We start from the raw sequence: 23,619 nt of genomic DNA on the forward strand, positions 1-23,619 counted from the left end.
TGGAAGGACCATCTCATTCAGAGCGGGCCCGAACTCTCTGTTCACAGAGGCCCCATCATCTTCAAAAGCCACCAACATGCTGAAAGTTCCCAGACTCCCCAAGCTTTTGTCCCCTCTCCACAGTGGCAAATCACCTTTCTCCACAGTTAACCAGCGGTTCCTTCCTCCCTCAGCCAGAGTGTTGCAGGGAATAATGCAATGTTTCAAGCTTAACAATTTGTCATCCTGCAGAGATTTTTACTGTTTTCAGAGCTGAGGGGCCTGGAGGAACTGAGCGTGCTCTGACAACCAGGCTGCCACAGGGTAATGGCTTCTGATTGGATGATCAGACACATGCAGTGAAAACCACATGGGAAAATCCTGGAGTCCCATACTATCCAGTTTATGGCTATCTTACCAGGAAATCAGGGTCTGGACCTGAAGACAGCTGAGATGAGCTATTTTCATAAACATCCCCTGTTAGATCCAGGTGAGTATACCCAGGTATGTCAGTGCCATGGACACCGGACCCATCCCTCTGGCCTCCGATGGACCATGTCAGCTTTACGACTTGGTTGCAGGCAAACATTAGCAGATGCCTCATCCTGCAGTGCTTACCGTAATTACCAGGTAGGCTCCAGGCAATAATTACCCACTAATGGTTAGTCACTGCCTTGAGTTAAAGCCAAGAGTCACATACTCACTCTCCCTTAAACCAAAGCTCAGGGCCTGAGTGGGCAACCTAAAAAAAACCCAGCAACCATCGCCACCGCCTGGCAAGAAAAACACATTATCTAAAACATTACAGAAGGTCATATCAAAACAATGGATGTTTACAGGTGTGCACTGGCAAAATGGATGGCTGAACTGAGCACAGATTGAATATATAAACATGCTGTTCAATCTAAACTCCAGGCAAATGAAGGAATCCCTACAGATGCTTTTAAATCTTTTTTCAAGAGGTCATATTTCAAAGGAGAGTCAGGATTGATGCAAGGGACCAGCCTCCTGCCCCTCTTCTCTTCTCACGTGCGTGTAGAACCCCAAGGCGGTAGGCACACTGAAGCCCAGTGTTAGAAACAGATGTCACTATTTGTCAACCAAGAAAATTAAAGTGCTTAACCCAACACAGACCGGCAAGACACATAACAAACAAGTTCTGGGTATCTGAAGAGCAGGTGATAATTTCCAGCAGTATTATGAGTATTTAATACGTGCCAAGCAGTATATCACTTATTTGGCCCCATAATCCTGGCATGTCAGTATTATTTTACCTTTTTAATGATAAGAAACTTGAACATCAGAAAGGAGGGGTAACATGCCCAACATCACACAGTTAAGGAGCCAGGGTCTGATGATGTCTGTAACTTACTTTAAAACACCTCAGTGTAAACAGTGTGGTATAATGCGTGGAAGTTGGTTTTAATCGCCACTCAGGGATGGTTACTCAGCATCTGTAGTACTGACATCAAAAATGCACAGTCCAAAGAAAAAATGACAATGAATATATGTATGTTCATGTATAACTGAAAAATTGTGCTCTACACTGGGATTTGACACAACATTGTAAAATGACTGTAACTCAATAAAAAAATGTTTTTAAAAAAATGCACAGTCCAGTGCTGCTGAGTTGGCTTTTGAAAGACTCACCTTGGAGTCTACCTTGAGTCTTTCAACTATATTATCTTGATTAGCACTACTGGATTTGTTAAGAAGCGTAAGAGATGTTACAAATAATTTTTCAGTGGGAAATTAAGTGGTGTCGAAGGTAGACGACTGGTTAGAAATACTGTCCAGGTGCCTCTGCCAGGTGGTCACAAGAACCCGGCAGGCCCAGAGCATTTGTGTCTCCGTTCTTTGCTTAGCACTTCTATCAGATCTATGTTTCATCTTTCAAAATATTCTGTCCTCTGATCCCACTAGGAGGTGAACTGAAACCTATAACCAAAATATTGTTGCATCTGCCACAAGAAAATCTTCCTTCAAACAAACCTCTCGGGGTCATGTTAGGGACTAAATGCTTGTGTCCTCCCAAAACTCGTATGTTGAAATCCGAATCCTCAATATGATGGTATTAGATGGTGCAAGTACCTTTGCGAGGTAATTAGGTCATGAGGATGGAGCCCTTTTGCATAGGGTTAGTGTCCTTACAAGAGGAGAACAAGTCTCTTTCTCTCTCTCGCACACTCTCTCTCTCTCTTTCTCTCCTACAAGAGGAAGATAGTCACCTGGAAACCAGAAAGGCAGTCTTCACCAAGAACTAAATCATGCTGGCGCCTCGATCTTGGACTTACAGTCTCCAGAACTGTGAGAAACGTTTGCTGTTCACGCCCCCCTGTCTGTGGCATTCTACGGTAGCAGCCTAACCTGACCAAGACAGTCACTGAGTCACTGCTCCCCAAGTTTGCCCACTTTCTGACACACAGAAAATGATAATATTTGTACCACGCTGGACCTAGAGAGGGCTGGCCAGGGGCTCTGCCTGCCGTCAGCCCCATGTGTCCCCTAGCAAGGATGAGGGGACTCGCTGCCCCTGGCACCCTAGCTGGCACAGAAGATAGGGTCTTCTCTGAGCTTCAAGAACAGGAGTGTGACTGCTTCCGTGTCTGCTTACTAACCAAGACTGGTGTGTGTGGTGGAATCCAATCTGATATGTGCTTTGTTTGGAACATCGTCGGGGAGGAGGCTTACAGCTCTCATCTATTTATAATCATTGGAAACTGATGCCCCAAATCATCTGTTTGTTGGGAACAGCCAAGTTGGTATAAACCAGGTTGCAAAGCCAGATCTGTCTGACTCCGAAGTCTTTGCTGAGTGCCCGAAGCCCTATTGCTTCTTGAGCACAAATAAGCTTAATCAATGGTTACTTGTCAAACCTACAGGGAAGCTCTCCAGGAAACACCATGCCAAAGGGGTCTGTCCTGGGTGCTCCACAGCGTCACATTTTTATCAGTAATTTGAATGAAGAGACTTTTCAGATTTGCAGATGACGAAGTCCAGGACTTGTGAAGGTCAAGTGAGATACTGCGGGAGAAGTCGTGTGGTATTACTATAAGGTTTTTCCTATTGGTGATGATGATACATAATTCAAAACTATTTTAGCAGGTCTAAACTAGACTCCAAAATGAAACTGAATGTGATAAACATAAATTCAAAATGTAGGTTTAAAAAATATATGATGGGTAAAGTACCAGATGGCAGAAGTTAACATAAAATATATACCAAAGGAATGTGGGAGGAGCTTAGAGACCCACCAGTTATGGACCAGTGGTGGGACAGGGCTGCCCCTACAGCTTCAGGGAACCTGTGCCCAACAACCCTGACACGGGTGAATTCTAACACTGGGATCTGGTGCCCCACCTCCTATAGACTCTGACCTTCCCCACACATCAGGCCCAAAGGCAGACGTGGAGCCAGCCTAACCACACAGGAGCAGCAATGTGGAAAGGTAATGAGAAGAGAAAGAATCCACCATGTGCCACTAAAGTGGAGTTGTTCACATCCCTGGCAAAGATGCCCAATTGTCAGCCCAGCCCAGGTGTGTGGCTCAGAGAAAAGAGTGGAAGGAGAGCTGATAAAAGCCTGGAATTTAAGATTTCCTTAATGAAGATGGAAGGAATGGGGGGGCAAAGAGAACATAAAAGCAGGTAATTAACCACCACGTGGCAACCATTTGTGCCCCTAAATAAAAATGTATTTATTTATTTCCTTGAATTTCACTTTGGTATTATCCTTTATTTTTTTCTCCTTTGTGAAGCCTCTGAACCTTCTGGCCAAAGGCCGTAGGAAGGCAGCCTATGAATGGAGTTTTCATTTTGGAAAGGAAGTAGCAGCAGTTCCTACGTCCTTCCAGGAAATACAGTAAGTGTGTGGTCAAGACTCCAGCTCAGCAGATGCTCCGTTCACAATTACTGGGCAAGGACGATAAAACAGAAGACAACACCAGCACATAGCCACCACTGCGTGCTGACTTTCCTGTGAAGCTACTTCCCACTTCCTGTGGATTCCCACTTGTCTCGTTACGTGCAATGCCCTCTGCTGTCTGGCCATTTTAACATCCCATTTTTTAAGCTCAGGAAACCAAGAAGAAAACCAAACCACTATTATTGGGGCCAGGCGGAACTGCAAACGGGTGTAAGACAGTTGTTGCCTTTCAAGAAACAATATGAGCTGAGGAAATGCTGCTTGACATTTTTAGGAATTACTTTTCTCTCTTTGGCCACATGATATCCCTCAAGCTTTTCACTCTCACTCTCTGGAACACTCCAAACACCGGTGTCTTCAAATGAAAGCATGAGAACTTCTATTTACATCCCAAATTGTAGACGCCAAGAAAATACCATTTCATCCAATAGTGGCAGCCACACATATAAACACAGGTTTTAAAAAATATTTAATTTGTTTATTTTTAAGTACTTGCCAAGAAGTATTGGGTCTTGCTAGTGTCAAGTCCTAGAAGAAGGAATGAGGAGGGCACAGTGAGCAGCAGTGACCTCCTTGTGAAATCAGGCCAGGGGTTAGCAGAGCTGGGTCTCTCCCACCGCCCCCACCACCCACCCTGGGCCCGTCAACAGCCCAGACTCTCTGGCCAGTTCGGCACTGTACACGTGGTCAGCACCGTACACGTGGTCGGCACCTGGAGTACCCGCATCTTTCCTGGATCTTCCCACTTGAGCACAGAACCAGAGCCCCTTTGAGGACATCTGTTAAGCGCAGGTGGGGGGGGGGGAGTCTCTCCGATGAAACATAAGGGGCAGTGCAGCAGGAAAGCAGGCGCAGTGGGGATGCCCTGCCTTTGTCCCAGACTCTGAGGCTGCCTTTGAGGGGACTTGACTCACCAATCCCGGAGTCCCCCGCTCCCCAGATCAGAGTCAGGAGCAGGGGAGGCCAGCAGCACAGCCCTGGGCGTCTTAACCACACATCACTGTGGTTAAATTACTTCCCTTCTTAGGACCCCGGGCCCTACCCTCTGCCTCCTACTAGGGAAACAAGTTGCCACCAGATACAGTGGGAAAAACTGCTGAGTTCCCTGAGACCAGCAGTGCAGCTACATAAATATATCATGTCCTGAGTGCAGCTGATAATACAGACAAGGATGACATGCAAACGCACAGGGCAGGAAGAACAGAAACCCTGCCATCTCCGTGGGGCTCTTAGAAGGTTAGAGCTCAGAAATACCTACCCTGCCCCCTGTTCTCTCTTCACAAGAGAGACCACTGTCCAAGCCATTTTGATTAGCAGCTCCGAGATACCCAGGAGCCATCCAGAGAAGAGAGTAGCCTCATTGTTTCACTAGAAACTGCACTGCAAGTTTGCATCTGAAGACATTCTTTGGGGCTGAACTCCCAGAATCCCTCATTCGAGAGGGCTGGTGCCTAACCGTGCCTGTGCTAGCCGGACACTTCGACCTGTCTGCGGACCTCTGGCCCCAGGCGAGACCAGCGACCTTCCGCAGCAGCACACTGGAGTTGGGGGTTGGAAGAGTCTGCATGGACTTGAACAAGTTGGGTACTTTTCTCTCCACATTCTGCTCAAACCTGTTTTCTAAAGTTTCCATAGTATAAACAGAGACCACCTAAAAGTTTTGCCACCAGCCGCTTCCACATCTCCGGTGCTTAACAGGGACCACTAAATGACAAAGCATCCCTGCAGAGTGCAAAGCACTGGACACTGAGACTCATTTCCCCCCACATATTGCCAAGATGGGAAAGGAACCCTGCTGAGTAGCTACTAGGTACTAGGCTGCTGGTATGTTAATTGTGTGAAGCAAACATGTGACTACCTGTGGATCCCCGGAGAGGGATGTCCCACCTAATGTCCCATCAGGTCCCACCATGCAAATCACACAGATTTTTCTTGAACGCTCTTTGGGCCACACAAAACCCCACTAGTGGCCAGATCCTACCTGAAGATCTGGATTGTACAGACTGGCTCTTACGCCCAGGACCCAAAATTAGACAAACAAGACATTAGGTTTCTCGAGGGCAAGGTCAAAATGTTCATCACCACTTCGCAGCTCAGGATGAAGTTCATTCCACCAGACCATGCTGTTTTGAGCATGTCCACATTGACCATGGGGTGAACATACCAAGAAAGGGAGCAAGCCCACTACAAAGTCTGGTCATTGTCCTTTGCTGAATCCCAATTCCGCTTTTACCCCGAGCTTGCTCCATAATCGCCTGCACACAACTCAACTTCCCAGGACCATGCTTTTTCCACTGGAAAACAGAAGGGATCTCCTAAGGCAAGGTGAATGCCTGGATGTTTTCAGAACAATCTCAAGCAAAATGTTCAAGATAGTATGTTTAATTCAAAACATGAACCACTTGAAAAATGTAAAAATCTATATGTGGGTTTTCCTGCTTCTTTACCAAGCTTCTGCCAGATCCTGAAATGAACTCCTCAGTCTACAGATGGGAGCAGAGGAAACAGCAGAGCAAGCCCAGGGGTGACGCCGCCAGCGACACCACAGCCACACTGCCTCCTGGTCACCTCGACCCGCCAATGCCACCGCCCCTCAATTCACGTCGTCCGGAAAAGAACACATCCTCCCCCCCTCAAGTGAGTCTCTGTCCAGGAATCTCAGCTCAGCGGCCGCTGTCACCTCCCACCAGCAGCCCAAGCTGGACACCTGCAAGACGTCCCCAACTCCCCCGCCCGTCCCTCCCACCATCTCCACCGCCATAACCACCATCTGTCCACCTCGCTCCTACGTACCTGTCAGTCTGTCCCTTTCTCTCCTTTGCCACCGCCCTCGGGCGGCCCTCTCCCACGTCTCCCAGATGACCATAACAGCCCCCCTTCCGATGCTCTCTTTACGCGGCCCCAGAGCGATCTTTCCATGACGCGAAGCTGGTCTTGTTCATTCTCTTGCTTGGAAATCCCCAGGGCCTCACCACTGCCTGCCTGGTAAAACCCTTATCTGGACACTTCCCCCTGGTCCTGGCCCAGCCTCCACCAGTGTTTGCATCTGGCCTGACTTCCCACCTCACTGTGGGCTCTCATCTCTCCACATCTGTCCATGCTGCTTCCTCCACAGGGCATCCTTCCCCATGCATTCCCGAGGACAATCCTGCTCATCCTTCAGAATACCCTTCAGAGCTCTGATAGATGCCCTCTCCTGCAGAAGACCTTCGCCACCACCTGCCTGTCATATCTGGACGGGTGCCCCTTCTTACATCTTCTCAGGAGGCCCTCTGCATGCAAAGCTCATGTCTTACACCCTGTGTTTAATTAGCTGTTAACCTGTGTGCTGTGGCCACACCAAGCCGTGGGTCCTCTGATGGAGGGAACTGCGCCTTTCCTCTCTGTACAACCAAACTCTTGCAATGTGCCTGGCACGTAGGGGGCACTCAATAAATATTGACTGAAATGACTAATTGACGGATCGATCAATTTGTTGGTTAAATATTCCTTAGTCTCACATCTACCTAATTAAATATGTAAATATATATGCAGAGAGCAAAGTGAATGGTAGATATTAAGGGAAATCAGGACCTTTTTCCTTTTTCCCAAGTCCCCATTAACCTACTGCTGCCAGGATCCCAACTCCCCCTCTTACCGAGGCCTCTGGACTCCTGCACTAACCATCCCCTCCCACGGTCCCCTGCTGTCCCACCTTCATTCTCCTTTCTGACTCTTCGCAAGGTGCTTTTATCACTTAAAGTTCTTCAGATCAGCAGACACACAGGCGCTGGTAAAGGAGTCATGATAAAAGTAAGAATCTCTTACTTGATTTTCTCTAACCTTGCGTGTAAATAGAAGCTTACTTCTGATGCTCACCTGGTCCTTTAATATGCATGGCCATGTTCATCCTCACCTCCCGGGCTTCAGGTCTGGAAAAACAAGGGCTTATTCTGGCTTTAAATACAGAGAAACAGAGGCCCAGCCCAGAGAGGGAACTTGCTGAAAGAGATTCAGCAAAACTAGGATTGGAAGCCGGGTCTCCCAATTCCCTGGCCAGCACATAATACTTCTTCAATTGCTCCGAAAATGAAAACCTCAGGATTATTTTGCAGGAGAGAAAAAAAAAAAGCCTCAAGAAGCTGTAGCCACATTTCCGACCAGCTCTCTTCAGAGGGCACCGTAACTTACATAAATGATTTCCTATTACACCGCAATTGTCACTGAAACTTGACAGTCTGGCGGCCTCCTTCAAGTGTTCACTGGGTGGTTTTTCTGCACAGATCCCCCAGAAAGAAGAATCAAATATGGCCCAATCAGGAAAACAAACCACACTGCCCCGCAGACCCACATTCCCCTCCCACAAGCCTCCTTCCGAGAAGGACCAAAGAGAAAGGCTATGAATGGTTCCCCTGGGCCCGAGCCCTCTCCCACCTGCCCTGTTCCCAGAGCTCTGCTATGTCCCTCCCTGCCCAAAGGATCCCTTTAAAGAAATAAAAAACGAAAGCCAAAAGTTTATGAAGAAGAAATGAAGTGGCAATTTCCCAGCATGGCTGGGAATCAACGCGAGCTGTTTTCAGTGTCTTTCCTTTCAGAGGGTGCCTGCTACGCTTCTCCGAAGTCCAGAGTGACGGAGCTCCAGTGCTTGACTTACAGCCGCTTCATCAGAGCCAGATAGTTTTAATTTAAAACTCACTGCAGTTGGGTTCGAACTCAGCTGGGACTTGATTTACTGCTAATTCATTTCTCCGATTCCTATAATTCTAAACTCGGTCGCCAAACAGTTTAATGCTGCTGGAATCATCAGCTCCACGCTTTATGAATGGGCGTCAGGGGAACTGTGTTAGCAAGCGCATGTTAGCAACAGTCATTCACTTTGGAAAGGAAGACGGTTTGGGGGAAAGCATGGAGAGGCCCTATAACTGAGCACTGGGCATGTGGGTTATCCCTTGATGTCCCCCACTGATCCAAACCCGAGTCCCACTGGGGTGATAATCCTCCCCAACTCTGATTCACAAATACACACACACATGCTATTACCTATGTAAGATGAATACTGGCGAAATGCTTCCCATGGGAAATGCCTAATTTTGCTCTGTGGGTCACCGCCCAAAGGTGGAAACCATGGATTTACAGCATAACGAGAAATCTTCAGCCTCTCTAGGGTAGCAAAGTTTCTTCCCTGAGAGAAAATTTGGTTCAACCATCCAAAATTTAGGGAGCTGTATCTCCCTAACTCAAGCATTCTTTGTTAATTCAGAATATTTTTCTTTGCCAGTTATTTTGAAGCCTCTTATTCAATAAGTGTAGCTGAAAAAATATATATATTGAGAAGGTGAATGTCATTACTCATACAGTTTTGCAGACATCCATCTTGATCTATTACGTGCAACTGAAAAGTGCTACTTGTTGGAAGCATTTCTGCAGACCTGTCAGAACTGCAATCACACTCCTTGAAACAGTCCCTTTAGAAAATATACGTCTGACGGCACTATGGTCGCCAACATTCATAGCAATTCACAGCCATTTCTGAGATTCCCAAAAGCAAATGACCAAGAGGAAGACAGTTCCTCTGGAAGCTGGACCTCACCAGTCCCTATTTTAAGAACACAGTAAATTTGTTCTCCTGTTCTTTCTCCTCCAAACTCAACTCAAACCTGAAAGCTTCCAGGTAAAGGCAAGCATCTCCTAAAATGCTTTTGTGGGAACATTTGTTCCAAGAGATGTCAACAGGCTTGAATATACAAAGGGATCCTTCCACTGAAAAAATGGTTGGTGAAGAATAATTAACCAGGATTCTCTATAGCCAAACTCCTTTGCCTTTAATGTGCATCTCCAAGAGGAGGACACAGTATAAAGTGTTTGCAAGACTAACTTGGCCACACATGCTCTTTCTAGGGAGGGCCTAGTCCTCGGAATGCTCTGGGAAATGCAGTTTGGTCGTCCCTCCCAGTCTATGGGCATCTAAACCCATAGAGTTTTACATGAAAAGGAAGAATTCATTTCCTGTGCATCACTATGAAGACACAGTCTCTACCTGCCCCCAGACCACCATCACCCTGGAGACTCCACGGTGATGGGTGGGTTCAGCCTGCACTCGGCTTGGTTCATCTCAATCCTCTGAAATAGCCGCCAGCCTCAATGTGGTCCCAGCCCAGCCCAGCCCTGGCCAGAGAGCAGGCACCCGCCGGAGCTGCAGGTTCGCACTTCCCTCATTTTGCCCTTTATAGGTCGTTAATCTCCACTCCTCCTCCTCCACTCATTCATTCTCTTTACTCAACAAAGTTTGATCGATTGCTTCCAGTAAGTTAGGCCCTAGGCTGGGTGCCGAGTTTACGAGAGGGAAGACATGGTCTCTCTAGTCTAAAGAAGGAAACAAGTCATTCCCTGTTATTGTCATCATCACTGCAGCCAACAGCAGCTTCTTTGCCACCATTAGAAAGTACGAATTAAGTTCCTGATTACAGAAGAGACTGCTTCAAGCAGGGGGCCGTTCCTGACCCCTGGGAGCTGGAAACCTCGGGCAGACGTGCTAACTCAGACATGTGTCTCCAAGCCTGTGAGATGCTGGCATCAATCAGCGGATAAGGGCAAGTGCATTGAGGGGAGGAAGACAGGGGTCAGTATCTAATGGTGAAGGGAGCGGGGAAAGGGGTCAGAAACACAGCGTGGCCATCAGTCCTTTGCCCCAGCTGACTCTAAAGGAGCTGCAAAGCACAAGAGTTGTTAGGAAAAAAGGGGGGGGGGGTGCTGGCTAGAGGCAATGACTTAGGGGAAATAATTTATGCAGAAATGTCCCCTGTTGCTTTGTATTTCAATGCTTACTTCAATGTTTTTTAAAAGTGGAATAGAGGCAGCGGTCATTTGCATGTCCCCAGCTTCCCAGCAGCCCCTCTGCCACCACAAACAGAAATATCTGAGATATTCACACACCACCATGTGGAAGGCACTCCTTTGATCAATAAGCCCTAGAAGTCAGGAAAGCCTCTTGAAGCCTGGCTGGAATGCAACCTTCATGTGGTTCCTCTGGGGTTTCAGTTGGATAAATAATCCCTAGTGTGGTTGGCGATTTCAGCCAGTCATGACTTTTGGGGGCTGAATGATGCCTTAGTGGAGCAGCCCACTGTGGTCTGCTGACTTTGTTCAGTAGCACCATATGTTCCATTCATGGAACCCATTATCCCAAATCCCCAATTTATGTAACTTCTTAGATCCTCTCAGCCCCACCTAACACCCCACCCCTAGTCCCAATTCTGGGTTTCAAATCCCTGCCCAAGTGGCCCCAGGAACGCCTCCGCCCACTCCTCTGCTCCTAAAGTTCTTGCTTCCTTTCTTCCTTCAGGGCGAAGGCCAGGCTCCTGCAGGTTTAGCACTTTTGGGCCAACGTGGGGGAGCCACGGAAGCCCCAGTCCTTGGGCCTGACCACACAGGGTCTAGTCTGGCCTGGCATTGCCACCCCGACAGCAGGGGCAGTTCCCACATCCTGGGCTGAACAGTGGCCAAGGAGCTACAGCAGGAAGGACCCTGCAGGCAGATGGATGCTGACCATGCCTGTCCTCCAGACTCTTCTGAGACCGTGTTCCATCAGGCTCTTCTTGGAACATCCCCAGCACCCGAGCCATCAGCGGTGTATCCTTGGGAAGCTGTGGCTGGCTTGGCAACACATCATTCTTTGTACATCCTTTCCCTCCCTACCCTCCTTCTTTCCTTCAGTTTTGCTGCCCTGGGAGTCCTCCCCTCAATACAAAGCATTACCACATCAGCTTTTGCCCCCGGCTCTGCTTTCTAGGGAACCCAGGCCAGGACTTGGGGTGAGGACACAGGGCAAGTGTGCCAGGCCCTGGGCTCCTCTAAAGCTTCCGCCAGAGCAGCCTTTCTTGCACCCATTCTGTGCACTAGAATAACACATGAAATTGCATTTGAATAGAGAATTTCACTGCATACATATTAAAATGCTGTTTAAATCACTGATCTAGACTCGTTCCCTCATTTTATAAGTGCTAATACTAAAACATAAGGTGCTGTTTCCCAAGACCCCTGACCTGGTAAGTAACAGAGCCGGGGTCATCTACCTCTGTTTCCAAAAGCCAGCTTTCCCCACACCACCAGTGCTTTTTAACCAGGGGAACATACCAGAATCCTCGAGGAATCTGAGAAAATATACACCTTCCTGGATCTCACTCCGGTCTGAGAACCTCTCAGCTGCCGTGGAAGGACGAAGGGCAAACATTGAGTCTGGAGTTGGACTGTCTGCCCACTTGGTGAAATTCTGCTTGAAACCCTAGAAACTACATAATCACCAGAACCCGGTACTCAGCACAAAAGTTGGCTAACACTTTTAGTGTAGAATCACCCCTTCATTCACAGCAGGGAGGAGGCAAATGAAAGTGCTCGTCTTAGTCCAGCGTTTCTTGGGGGATTCCCAGGGCACTACTTCTTGTGGTTTTACTAATCCATGTTAGTGTATTTAAAGGCTCTGAGAAGTCCTGCAGCAAAGAAGCTCTTCCACTTTGCTTTACACTCAAGGTTTCTCAAACTCCTCTGGCCATGGAAACTTTGGGTGTGTGTAACACCTCTTCACAGACTGTGCTCTGTGAAATTCTGCTCTATTTTCGGTGTTACCTTCAGGAAGCAGGACTGAGATGGAGAGGGAGAAAAATCAGCTCTAATCATCTCTTCAAAGTTAGCCAATATTCTGTGCAGGCTGGTTCAATCCTACATCCTGAGGGCTGCCGCCCTGCCATGCCCTCCCCTAATTGTCTATTCCCTCCATGAAAGGAGAAACAAAAAGTCGTCCAGCTCCATTCAGTTTACTGCCCCTCCTCTTTTTAAAAATTTATTTATTAAAAAAAAATATTATTTCTATTGGAATATAGCTGATTTACAATGTGGTGTTAGTTTCTGGGGTCCAGCACTGACCCTCCTCCTGACCTCTGGGCCAAAGCCAAGGAATGGTTTTTTCACCCTCTGGTTCCAGACCCCACACCACCCAGAGGGAAATCTCACTGGGCTCGTTGCAGACAAGTTCACTGAATATGTCACAGGGGAACCTGCTCTTGAGCGAAGACCAGGAAAGCCTTTGACCAGCTATGGTTTTTCTTTCCTGTGTTTCCAATGACTTCTTCCTCCACGTCTTCTCTCTCCATGCTTCCTAATGAAAATTCTCTTCCCTGGAAGACCTCGGGAACTGATTCAGTTAGTCTGCATTCAGCACATTGGCTGCAGAGATGAGATCCTCTTAGCTAGTGATCTGTTTTGTGTTGGAGTGACAAAACATTCCAAAATCCAATTTGCTGTTGCAAATCCTGGTTCATGGAGAAGGCGCCAGGGAGAGGGAGGGGGACAGCCAAGCTCGGTGGGCAAAGAGAGGACGGGTCAGGTCTCACCCACACCTGCTGGCGTGAGTCTGAGCAAAACAACAGCAGTCAGCTGCTTCCAATGCTGCCCAGAGGGGAGGTGGGGAAATCCAGGCGTGCCCTTCTAGCCACTTCAAGTCTGGCAGAAGCTTCACTCACTTCAGGGTAGAGGAGAAGCCAAGTAAACAATGTACAGGATAAAAGTTTGTCATTCGGAGGGAAAAACCCAAACAAGTAACCACAAGAGGATCACCTGTAAATGTTCCCTGAAACGTTCAGGTCGGAGAGACCGAGTGGGGCAGCACAGGCCTGACTTTGGGAGGGACAGCACCCAACCAGGTGCACAGGCTCCATCAGGGCCTCACTGCCCACAGGTCTGGGTCGGGATGGAATTCGTAACTAAGTGCTAGACTAAGCCTGCACAATGACTTTCCCCCCACACAGCCCATCTGCATCACTTTCCAATGAGTCTCTGCTCCAACACCATGTGGTCCAGGCACCCAGCACAGCATGACATCCACAAGCAAAGATTCCTTCCCTGCCTCTGGCTTCCGAAATCTGGAACCCTAGGGCTTATCAATGAATGAGGGAGCAAGTATTGAGCACCTACTGTGAGCATCCTTCCCCAAGAGCAAAAAGACGGTCCACCACATAGCAGCCTGGGGGCCTCAGGCATTCTGTCTTAGTTCTCACACCATCAAAATGAGAATAAGCAATTCCCACCTCAAAGGGTGATTTGAAGGATTAAATGAGAGAGCGTTGTTTCTACAACGCCAGCAACTTTGAAGCAGCCGCTGGGAGAACTTGATTCTTACCAGCACGAGACTCAGAGCCTCACAGAATCAAAAGCAGAGATCAGGACTGCACTCACTCACTCCTCCTGAGTTTTTCTCAGCAGCTGGCAAAGGAGTCAAGAGTCACCCTCAGGAACGGAGCACTCTGCTGGAATGATCCTTGAAATTTCACAACCACTGGCACTCAAGGATAAGACTCAGTTCCGTTGGATGAATGGGGAAGTCAAGGCTCAAAGAGTGAATAGATTTGCCTGGGGTCACAGAGGTAGTCCAAGAAAGAACCCAGATATTCTAAACTTTGCTCCAGCACACTCTCCCACAAACCTCTCGAGGGCTGCTAAGGATGCAAACAGCACAGTGACCAGGAGTGAGGGCAGTCTGCTTAGGGTTGAGACTTGGCTCCACCCCGCACCCACTGTGTGATCTTGGTCAAAGTCCTTACCCTTCCTCGTGTCAGTTTCCTTGGGGAGGAAATGAGGATAGGAACAGTGACTGCCACTCTGGAATGTAAGAAATGGGCCAACCTGTGCAAACCCTTACATGATGCCTCAGCCAAATAAGTGCTCAGTAAATGCTAGCCATCATCATCATCATCATCATTATTGTTTCCCATTCCGTGTTTTCACAAGGACAAATACCAACGTCCTCACAGCCTCTTCCCTGGGGAGGCTGATGCACATGATCAATCGTAAGCACAGGGGTCCAGGGGCTCACACAGACTCACCCTGGGACTTGGGAAGCTTTTCTTCCAAGCTGCTTCGTGCCAAGCAGGGAAGCAGCCTCCTCCTTCTGGAACAAGGCCTCTGCTCTGGGAATTAGGACCCCCTGCCTGCCTCCGCTTTTAAGATCCATCTCTTACCACTTAGCAGCGGAGCCCCCTTCAGTCTTCCTGCTGACTCCCGAGTCCCTGCCACAACTGGGAGGCTACAGCCTGGGCAGTGAGGAGGGGAGCAGGAAGCGGGGCCAAGTCCGGACGAAGGGAGGGGATCAGGTGGGGGTGCAGGGTAGGGAGCAGTGGGGTTCATAGCTTCTAAAGAGGTAGCGTCCGCAGGGCTCCGCGTGGACCAAGCCTTACTCAGTAGAACCAGGAGGGCAATTACCCTAATCATGTGCATCTCCCCAACAGTCGTTTGATTTATTAGCGCGACGTCTTTTTAAAATGCCGCTCTTAAATATAAATAACACTTAATCATCCAGCTGTCGTTAAATTCATGTTATATTGATTTCTTGGAGTGCCACAAATTTGAGGGCGAATGGGCTGGCGGATGTGTGCACAAAGCCAAGAGGTGGATTAGCAAGGAGGAGGGGGAGGGGAGAAAGGTGGGGGAGGAGGAGGGGGTGTCCAGGGAGGGAAATGAGCTCTGCTCTGCTGCTGGAGGGTCTGAACCAGTTTCACATCGGGTAGCGCTGGACATAGATAAGAAGAGGAGAGGAGAACAGAGAAAGACGGGCACATCTGTTGCACAGATCCATCACAGCCTAGGTCATGGCTGGTTTCCTATAGGGCTGCTGACCTATCACAGCTCATCACTGAGCCACCCCAACAGGTCTCCAAGGTGGCATTGTCTGTGTAGTGCCTTCTCGGGGTGAAGATGAGGAGAAACGACTGAGAAATGCCCCCTAGCTGGCGAGGAAGAAAGATTGGCGGCGATTTCTTTGCATCAAAGCCTGGTGAATACTAGGAGCTGAGAGCGGGTGATTTCCCCCCCTCCCCAGCTCTCTCCACTTCAGGACTGCTGTCTCCCTAGAAAGCCCCCACTTAATTCCCAGCAGCCCTTGTTGTGATTACTACGAGGATCAGGAGGCCAAGTGCAGGCAGACTGCCATACAGATTTCCCCATCTGTAGGGGGCATCAGCAGAGGCTGCCGGGTGAGGGAAGAGGTGCTGAGAAGGGGAAAGGAAACAAGTTGGTGGCCTCGGATTCCTCCGGAAATGTTTGCAGAGCATCGGTGGGCATCCAGAATGAAATGCTGGGAGGACAGAGGAGAGCCCGAGAGTACATTATCAGGCAAGAGGGAACAGCTCATGGGCAACCCACGCCATGTGCTCAGAGCAGAGCCGCCGGGAGCACACAGCCCGGCGGCAGTGAGGGTCTGCAGAAAAGAAGCATTCGCGGTTGGGATTTTTCTACTGTGACGCCCTTCTGGGCGAGGGAGACCCCAGAGAACTTAAAACGAAGGCTGCAGAGTGGTGAAGAGGGAGAGTGACAACGTGACAAGCTCCAGGGCTGGGCAAGAGAGCCAGGAAAACACTAAGCTGTACAGCCAGCGTTACACAGATGTTAATTAAAGCCTGCTTTGTCCTAGAAACCAAATTGGTAGCTAACACTAAGTTCGGAAAGTGTGGGGATTTTCTGAACCCATGTTAAAAAAAAAAAAAGGTTTAGCTTATCACCAGCATAATGACTATTGGCTTAGCAGGAACAGAATGGATTCTGAGGCTGCAAATATTTGAGAAAGGAAAGAGGGCAGGGAAGCGAGCAGAGCCAGGAGTAGAGGTCTATGGGGAAGACACACAGACATTTCAGGAAGCTCTGGACCCCACCTCTTTGCCCCTTCAAGGTCCTGCGAGGGAACGTTTACCTGGGAGCCACCCACTGTTGCTGGAGCTCACTCTTTCTGTAGAAAATCATGCTCTGCACTTATGTGGGACCTCCCTGTCCTCCCAAAGGGCACACGTGTGAAATGTTCCACTTCCTCCACAGCCCAAGAGATAGACGTGGGTCCCCATCATCACACATGGTTGGACAAGCTGACCACGTACAGCAAGGCTTTTTGAGAAGGCAAGTGTATATCCAGTGTGTGTACACACACCCACGATTCTTAAAAAGAAAATGATGTCTCTTCTCCCTACTGGGTTCTGCCCATTGTGAGAGCTTTGCTTTATTCCATCTACCCTTTTCAATCAATCAAAGGGCAGCTCACACAGCACACAGCGGGGAATACAATCTCCCTCCCGGGGGCCGTCTGCTCCTTTCCTCCCCAGCCTAGTCGGAGACCTTTACAGGAGCTGAAAAAAGTTTGAAAATAGCAGAGATGGGGCTATTTCAGCACCCAGGGTTTACAGAACCAGCCAAATCCTGTGCCCAGCACTGAGGCCCGCTTGTTCGAAAGAATGTTGCCTCCTTTCCCCTAATGTTCTGGAAAACTCCCAACATGTTTTTCCCACTGGTGGGTTTGCAGGACACTCTGAACACATGATCTTAAATAGAGAGTACAAGCTGCTTCCATTTCTTGCCAAGTTGCCCAACAAGCTACGCCAAAAGGGACAGCTATAGAAACCTAGAGCTTTGCTCTATCTATACTCAACTCCAAAACAATGTTTTATCTGGAGCTCACATTCTTCTCCCTACGACTGAACCCTGAGCGAGTTGGTCTTTGACCCCCTAATGGGAACTGTGGAAAAGCCCTTCTGGAACCCAAACACCTCCCGCCTCCTCCAGAAAAAGTTTGAACATGAGCAGCCTGTGAAACTCCAGCCAGGGAGGAAAAGAAAGGACAAGCTTCAGGGAAACAGAACCTTGGAGCAAAGGCTTCTGGAGAGTGATTCTACATGTCAGGAGCAGCCTGGCTCTGGGAGACGCTACCAGACCCAAGAATGCCTGGTCTCCTTGTAGGGTGGACGCTGCCGAGGTGTTCATGAGAGGGGGTACCCTCCTCCCTTCCTGCACGGCACCCTGCTCTATCTCCCCTTTTAGTCTATGTCTCAGACACATACCTAGAAAGGCATGTGGCAGGTGTTAGGTGCAGGCACAGGGGAAGCAGCCCCAGGCTTCCCGGCACAGTGCAGAGGGAAGGCTAAAGAGATCCAAGCGTGTGTAGGCTTGCTGTTGCCCAGAGACAGGAGATGTGAGTAGGTTACACCTTTTACGGAGGATTTGATTCCACACATTCTCCCTAGACTTGCAACACACTCAAAGGGATGCTTAAGCCCCTTCCTGCCCGAAATCCTGGCGCATTCCCGGGAAAGCAGTGCCACCCTTCAGAAAGGCGTTTGTGCTGCCTCTTACTGGGGAAATGCAGTGTCTGTTCCATATGCGCCGCCCTACAGAACTGCAGCCCCATCCGCCTCTGTGGCCTCCTCCCCGCGCGCTGGGCTGCCACGCTCTCCAAAGATCTGTCTGAATATCCGTCGGTCCGTTTCTCATTAAAATCCCGCGGTGCGCTAAGGCCACGGTGTAGAGATTACATTGGGCGGGTCTCCCAAGACCATTACTTCTCCGGTTTCTGAAACCCAGCTAGGGATGCCAGCGGCTGGGAACTGAAAAATCGCTCCCTCAGTCTAGTCGGGTGGGAGGGAAAGGCAGTAATGCATAGAATCCCACCCCAAAGTCCTGGGTAAGAGAAGTCTGCGCCCGGGAGTGTCAGAGGAGAAAGAACACGGGAAATACCTGCCCTGGCCGCGCGGCACCTACGCGGGTGTCCAGGTGGGACGCGGGCAGGTGCCTCTGTGTGTGTGTGTGTGTGTGTGTGTGTGTGTGTGTGTGTGTGCACGAGTGTGTCTGTGCGTGAGTGCAGGGGGCTGGCTCCGGGGCAGCCGAGGACTCTGGACCGAGTCGGTATCTCCGCCCGCGCTGCTCTCGCCCGCCCGCCTGCCCGGCCGGCTCCTTACCTGCAAGCGCTGCTTTTGCCTGCTTCAGCGGGAGCGCCGCATTGACACTGCAGATGGTGCCGGTGCCGCTGCCTCTCGCCCTCCTCTGAACGTGTGCGTGTGCGCGCGTGTGGCTGCCTCCTCCAGCCCCAGCCCCGAACGCGAATACTCCACCGAGGCACGGGGAACCCGGGGGGAGGCCAGGAAAGCGAAGGGGGAAATCAGAGCCTGCGGGGCTTGACAGTTCCTCTGGTGGCGTCCAAGGTGGGCGGAATGTCCAACAAAAAGGTCGGGAAATGCGGCTCGCTTCCAAGCACTCCTTTCCCCCTCAACCCTGGAGCCCAAGCAGCAGCAGCGGCTCTCGGGGGCTGCGGTGGCGACGCGGGGCCGCCCCCCTTCGTCCCCACCCCCGCGGGCTGAATGTCCTTGATGCCAAGCGGGCACGGCGGCGTCACTCCGCGCCGCCCATGCTTGCCCGGTCGGGCCGCTGCCCGGGCGCGGCGAGTGCGCTGGGGACCCGCCGGGGAGCGCTCTAGGCGCCTTCGTGTGCCTCCCTGGGCAGCGGCGGCCGCCCCCCGGCCACCCGCGGCCGGCCGCGCTGCGGCTGTCCCCGCACCCGCCGGGGGACCGGCCGGGCCGGGCCGAGGGGCCGGGGCTGGGGGGCTGCGGGAGCCGCCGGCTGCTCCCCGGGGAAGTGCGGGGCGGCGACGGCCGCTGGCGCTGCGGCGGCGGAGAGAGCGGCCGCGGGCCGAGCCGGGCCTCCCGGGCGCGCCCCCGGCCCCCCGGGCGGGCTGCTCGCAAAGTTTGCAGGGGGCAGGGAGCGGGGCCGCCGCTGGCTCGGCCGCCGCCGGAGCTCCCGGGCTGCCTGCTGCCGCCGCGGCTCGCTGCTGCTGTGCATTGAAGCCCGGCCAAGCGCTGCAAAAACTCCAGCTGCCTGGCGCTCTCTGGGTCCTCCTCTCCTCCCTCCCGCCCTCCCCGCTTCCCTGCCTCCCTCCCTCGCCTCGCCCCCGCCCCTTCCCGCCGCCCGCCGCCCGCCGCCCGCCGCCGCTCCCTCCCTGGCTCGCGCTGGCTGGCTCGGAGCTCGGCTGACAGCTAGACCGCCCGAGAGCAGCCGGCAGAGGGGGCAGGGGGCGCCTTCCCTCACCCCGCGCCCGCCGCCGCCCGCCTCGCCCGCGCTCCCCGCTTCGACGTTTGTGGACACCCGCCTGGTCCCCTCGGCCCGCACCGAGCGACCCTGCCGGGGGCGATGTGGGGCGGAGAGGGGTGCGTACTCGGCTGCATGGCGCAAGGCGCGCAGTCGGGATGAAACACACTGAGCCGCCGCCGCCCCAGAAGGTGGGGATGTGGACGCCTACGGTCGGAGGGACCCCCAGGTGATCAGAGCCGACATTGGCGCAAGCACCTATGCCTAATCAGAACCCCACCCCAGGACCCCTACGCCACCCGAGGACGGAAGTCCTGGGTGAGAGAGCATGGATAGCCAAGGGCCCTAGAGCTCCCTTGACAACCTGACTGATCTAGTCGTGTTTATGTTAAGAGGCCGATCTGGCGCCTCTCTTCTCTAAAACCCTAGATCCTAGACCATAGCAAAAACAGATAATGTCCAGGTCAGGGCAGTTTCTGAAGTCCAAAGAAAGAGCTCATGATGTTGCTCTGGTTTAGACAGCCGCCGTGCAGGGAGCAAGTATGTGAGGATGGAGATTGGCAGCACTACCTCTGAAACCTCTGCCTAGATGCCCTGCGACTGTACTCCACCCGCGAAGAGAAACGGAAGGGATTCCCACGCTTATTCACCCCCAGGCTCCCAGGTACACTTTCCTCACCCTCACACCACCACAGTCCTCTGAAGGCAGCACAGTCAGCTGTGCCCACTAAGTACCTCCTCACACTGGCAACAATCCAGGCTGGCCTTCTAAAGGACCCCATGGTATCTGGCTTCCTCCCTCATGTCTGGTCTTCAACTCTCCTTTTCCCCACAGCCAGCAACTTCCTGTCCATTACTGTCCCTCCCATCAAAGCATCTTCTTGGAATCTTCCTATTAGGTGGAGATGATTGACAACAGCATACATTTCTACACCCTCCTGTAGGGGTTATATTTTTGCAGAGATCAGAGTTGTAAACCCAGGAGACTGGAGCCAGCTGTGAGCTGATGGGCTATACAAGCTCCAAGGCGGACAGCGCACTCAGGTCAGTCCAGGCCCGCCCAGACAGGGCCTTGCTGAAGCTCTGCTCTGCAGAGGTGGGCGCTTCCATGGGGAGAGAGCCAAGCCAGAGTGAGGAGGAAACCAGACGTTGTGGAGTTTGGCTAAAGGGTAGTATTCCAGGAAACAGAGCTGCGCATCTCATGGCCCAGAAAGCAGCACGGAGTTATCTTATTAGCTTGCGTTAATACATTGATCTGGCTCCTCTCTTCTCAGAAACCCTGGATCCCAGACTCTAGATAAGGCACAATATCAGGTTAGTTTCAGAAGTCCAGAGAAACATAACGAAATAACTCAATGCTGCTGCTTCTCAGACCTCCATCTGGAGTTGAGGAAGTCCAGGGCCAAATGTCTCTTCAGGCAGGACCGAGACTAAAGAAATACAAGTGGCACACCCAGGAGGCAAAATTTCAGGAGGCGCTCTCACTTAGCCTCCTTCCTGTAAGGCTGTCCCCACCCTGATCCTGGCCCTGCTTCCAGGTATCTCCCTAAAACTGCTGCAGGGGACCATCGCAGCCCTTTCCCAGAGGTGACAGCCCGGAGAGCTAAACGGAAAACCCCAATGCGTTACTTACAGAACATGTTTCCATAAAAGCAGCAGGGGAGGGGGTATGTAGAGGGGCATCCTTTCAAATGTCTGTTTGCCACTCAGCTTTCACGGTATGCCGTGAAAATGCTGAAAGGGTAGGGGGAAGTGAGAAAACCAGCTCTGCTTCCCTTCTCAGCCATCAGCATGTATTTTTAATAGAACTTGATTTTCTTCACTTGTAGCTTGTATGTGCACATGCATGTGTGTGTGTGCGCGCGTGTGAATATTGCTGGTAAGCCTCAGGTCCATTTTTGGATGGATGGATGGGAAGTCAAAGACTTTTTTTTAGAGGTAGCAAATAAAATGTATTTATTATTCTTTATCTGCTGCCTAGTGTGTGGCGTCGTTTATTTTCATTCAGAGAAATGAATGCCATGTGATGTCGGAGAGTAATAACAGAGCCAGATGACAGAGAAGTGAGGCAAAGAGCGGGCCCAACAGTGGGCAGGTGAGGGGCCTCCACCGACCCTCCGTATGGCCAATGGCCTTTTCCTTCCTCCCTCTTCCACTTAATAACCCGGGTGACAGGGGTGCTGAAAGGGCAGCTATCATGTCATTGCAAGGTAGAACACAAAGGCTCAAATCAGCCACCGTGTAGGACCCAATTTTTTTTTTTTTAAATTATGATGGCCCCTTGGATTTCCTCTCTCAGATCGAGTAGGACTGGAAGTTAGAAGACCTGGGTCCCAATCCTGGCCCAGCCACCCACCACCTCTAATTTGGGGTGGATCATACGTTCTCAGTGACACTCTGTCTTCTCACCTGCCCCATGTACCCCTCAGAGATAGTGACATTCAAGGGAGATGCTACCTACTCATGCGTTTGGAAACTTTAAGGTAAGTGCAATACACACACAAGGGATTAGCATGGCTTTTCAGAAGAACGCACCTTTTTTAAAGGAGCAGCATACAGTGAGGGCGGGAAGGTCCTCTGCTGTCCTGACCCTTCTCCGTGAACAGACACTTTGGGAAAGGCAGCCTCTACACCCGTTCAAAGTGGGTTTCTGTATTAGGTGCAAACCCTTCTAGCTCCCACATGCCCTCATGTCCCCTTGCCAGCTGGGGAGGAGTGAAGAGAGACTCAAGTTTTCCCTTGAAAGTCTGTAAGTCACTCACTCTACTCCTGTGCTGGTGGTGACGCTGAGTAGGTCATTGCCTGGCTTACGGCCACAAGAGGGAGAAACTAAATGGCATGTTGCTTCATGAAGTCCTGTTTTCTAAGGAGGCTATTTTTTTGTGGCAGTTTGGTTGCCGTTTATTGAGGGGTCTGAGGAGAACAATATTGGCTCATCTTTCAGGCTGAATAAAAGGTCAGATTTAACAGGAGAGAGAGGGGAAGAAATCCTTAAGTTTTCCATCACTTAGCTACCACCATTTTATTAGTCTAGGAACAGAACTGCGATTTAAGTTGATAAAAGCCAGATTTGCTCATTAAATAAATCACCAGAGCCTGGTGGTGCTATAGAGAAATTTTACCCCCCAATAATTGGCCCCATGGCTGGGTTTCAAACCAGGTACGGTGCACAAGATATAAAACCGCAGGCAGACAGCAGCTTAAAAACCTAAATTGTGGCGCCACCTGCAGGAGAGTAGAAATATCAACACTATCCCAATTCAGCAGAGACCGGGAGGAAAAAGAGATGAGACGGGGAGGAAAGTCTTCGGCGGTGACACTGCACTGGATACGGGAAGGAGGGAAGGGTTCCAGACAAAAGGAAGGGCCCCAACTCCTCGATGACCCCTGATTTCCAGGTGTGTCACCAGATGTCCACCACGCACTCCAGCGGACTTCAATCTGCATCCTCCTGAAAGCTGCCATTTGGAGGGATCAACAACAGCTCTCAAGATTCTCAGTCCATTGAAACAAATTTATTCTTTCCTGTTTCCTAAGGGGTTAAGTCAGCTTCTAACTCAAGGGTTCTATTTCCAAGACTCCAGGCCATCAAACAGTAAAACAAGACAGAGAACTGACTGCCCTGGAGGACGGTGGGGGAGGAGCATCCCTGTGTCACCACCTCATTGTAGTCTGACCTTGGTGGCTGGGTGTTGTGAGCAGACTCAAACTGTCCCAGCCTTCTCCAGACAGTATGCTAGCGAGGACACAGAGATCCTACCACCTGAATCTCATCTCCCAGCCTTCTCCTGACCATGGGGACTTGGCCTCCAATGACAGCCCCCTCCCTGTCTCCCACTATTATGTCAGAGC

At 50.8% G+C, this 23,619-nt stretch overlaps 1 protein-coding gene across 4 annotated transcripts in view; it reads right to left on the bottom strand.

The window, feature by feature from the left end:
• PLXNA4 (plexin A4) overlaps window positions 1-23,619 on the bottom strand; it is a 565,211-nt gene that overhangs the window by 395,767 nt on the left and 145,825 nt on the right. The window contains exon 1 of one of the 4 annotated variants that reach the window (XM_014561902.2): window positions 18,645-19,185. The exons of the other annotated variants lie outside the window; for them this stretch is intronic. The gene's annotated coding sequence lies outside the window, so the exon portion shown is untranslated. Of the gene's footprint in view, window positions 1-18,644; window positions 19,186-23,619 lie in introns of those variants that run through there. 4 annotated transcript variants of the gene reach the window in all.

This window comes from Camelus ferus, chromosome 7 (assembly GCF_009834535.1).
Source record: "Camelus ferus isolate YT-003-E chromosome 7, BCGSAC_Cfer_1.0, whole genome shotgun sequence".
NCBI classification, from domain to species: Eukaryota; Metazoa; Chordata; class Mammalia; order Artiodactyla; family Camelidae; genus Camelus; species Camelus ferus.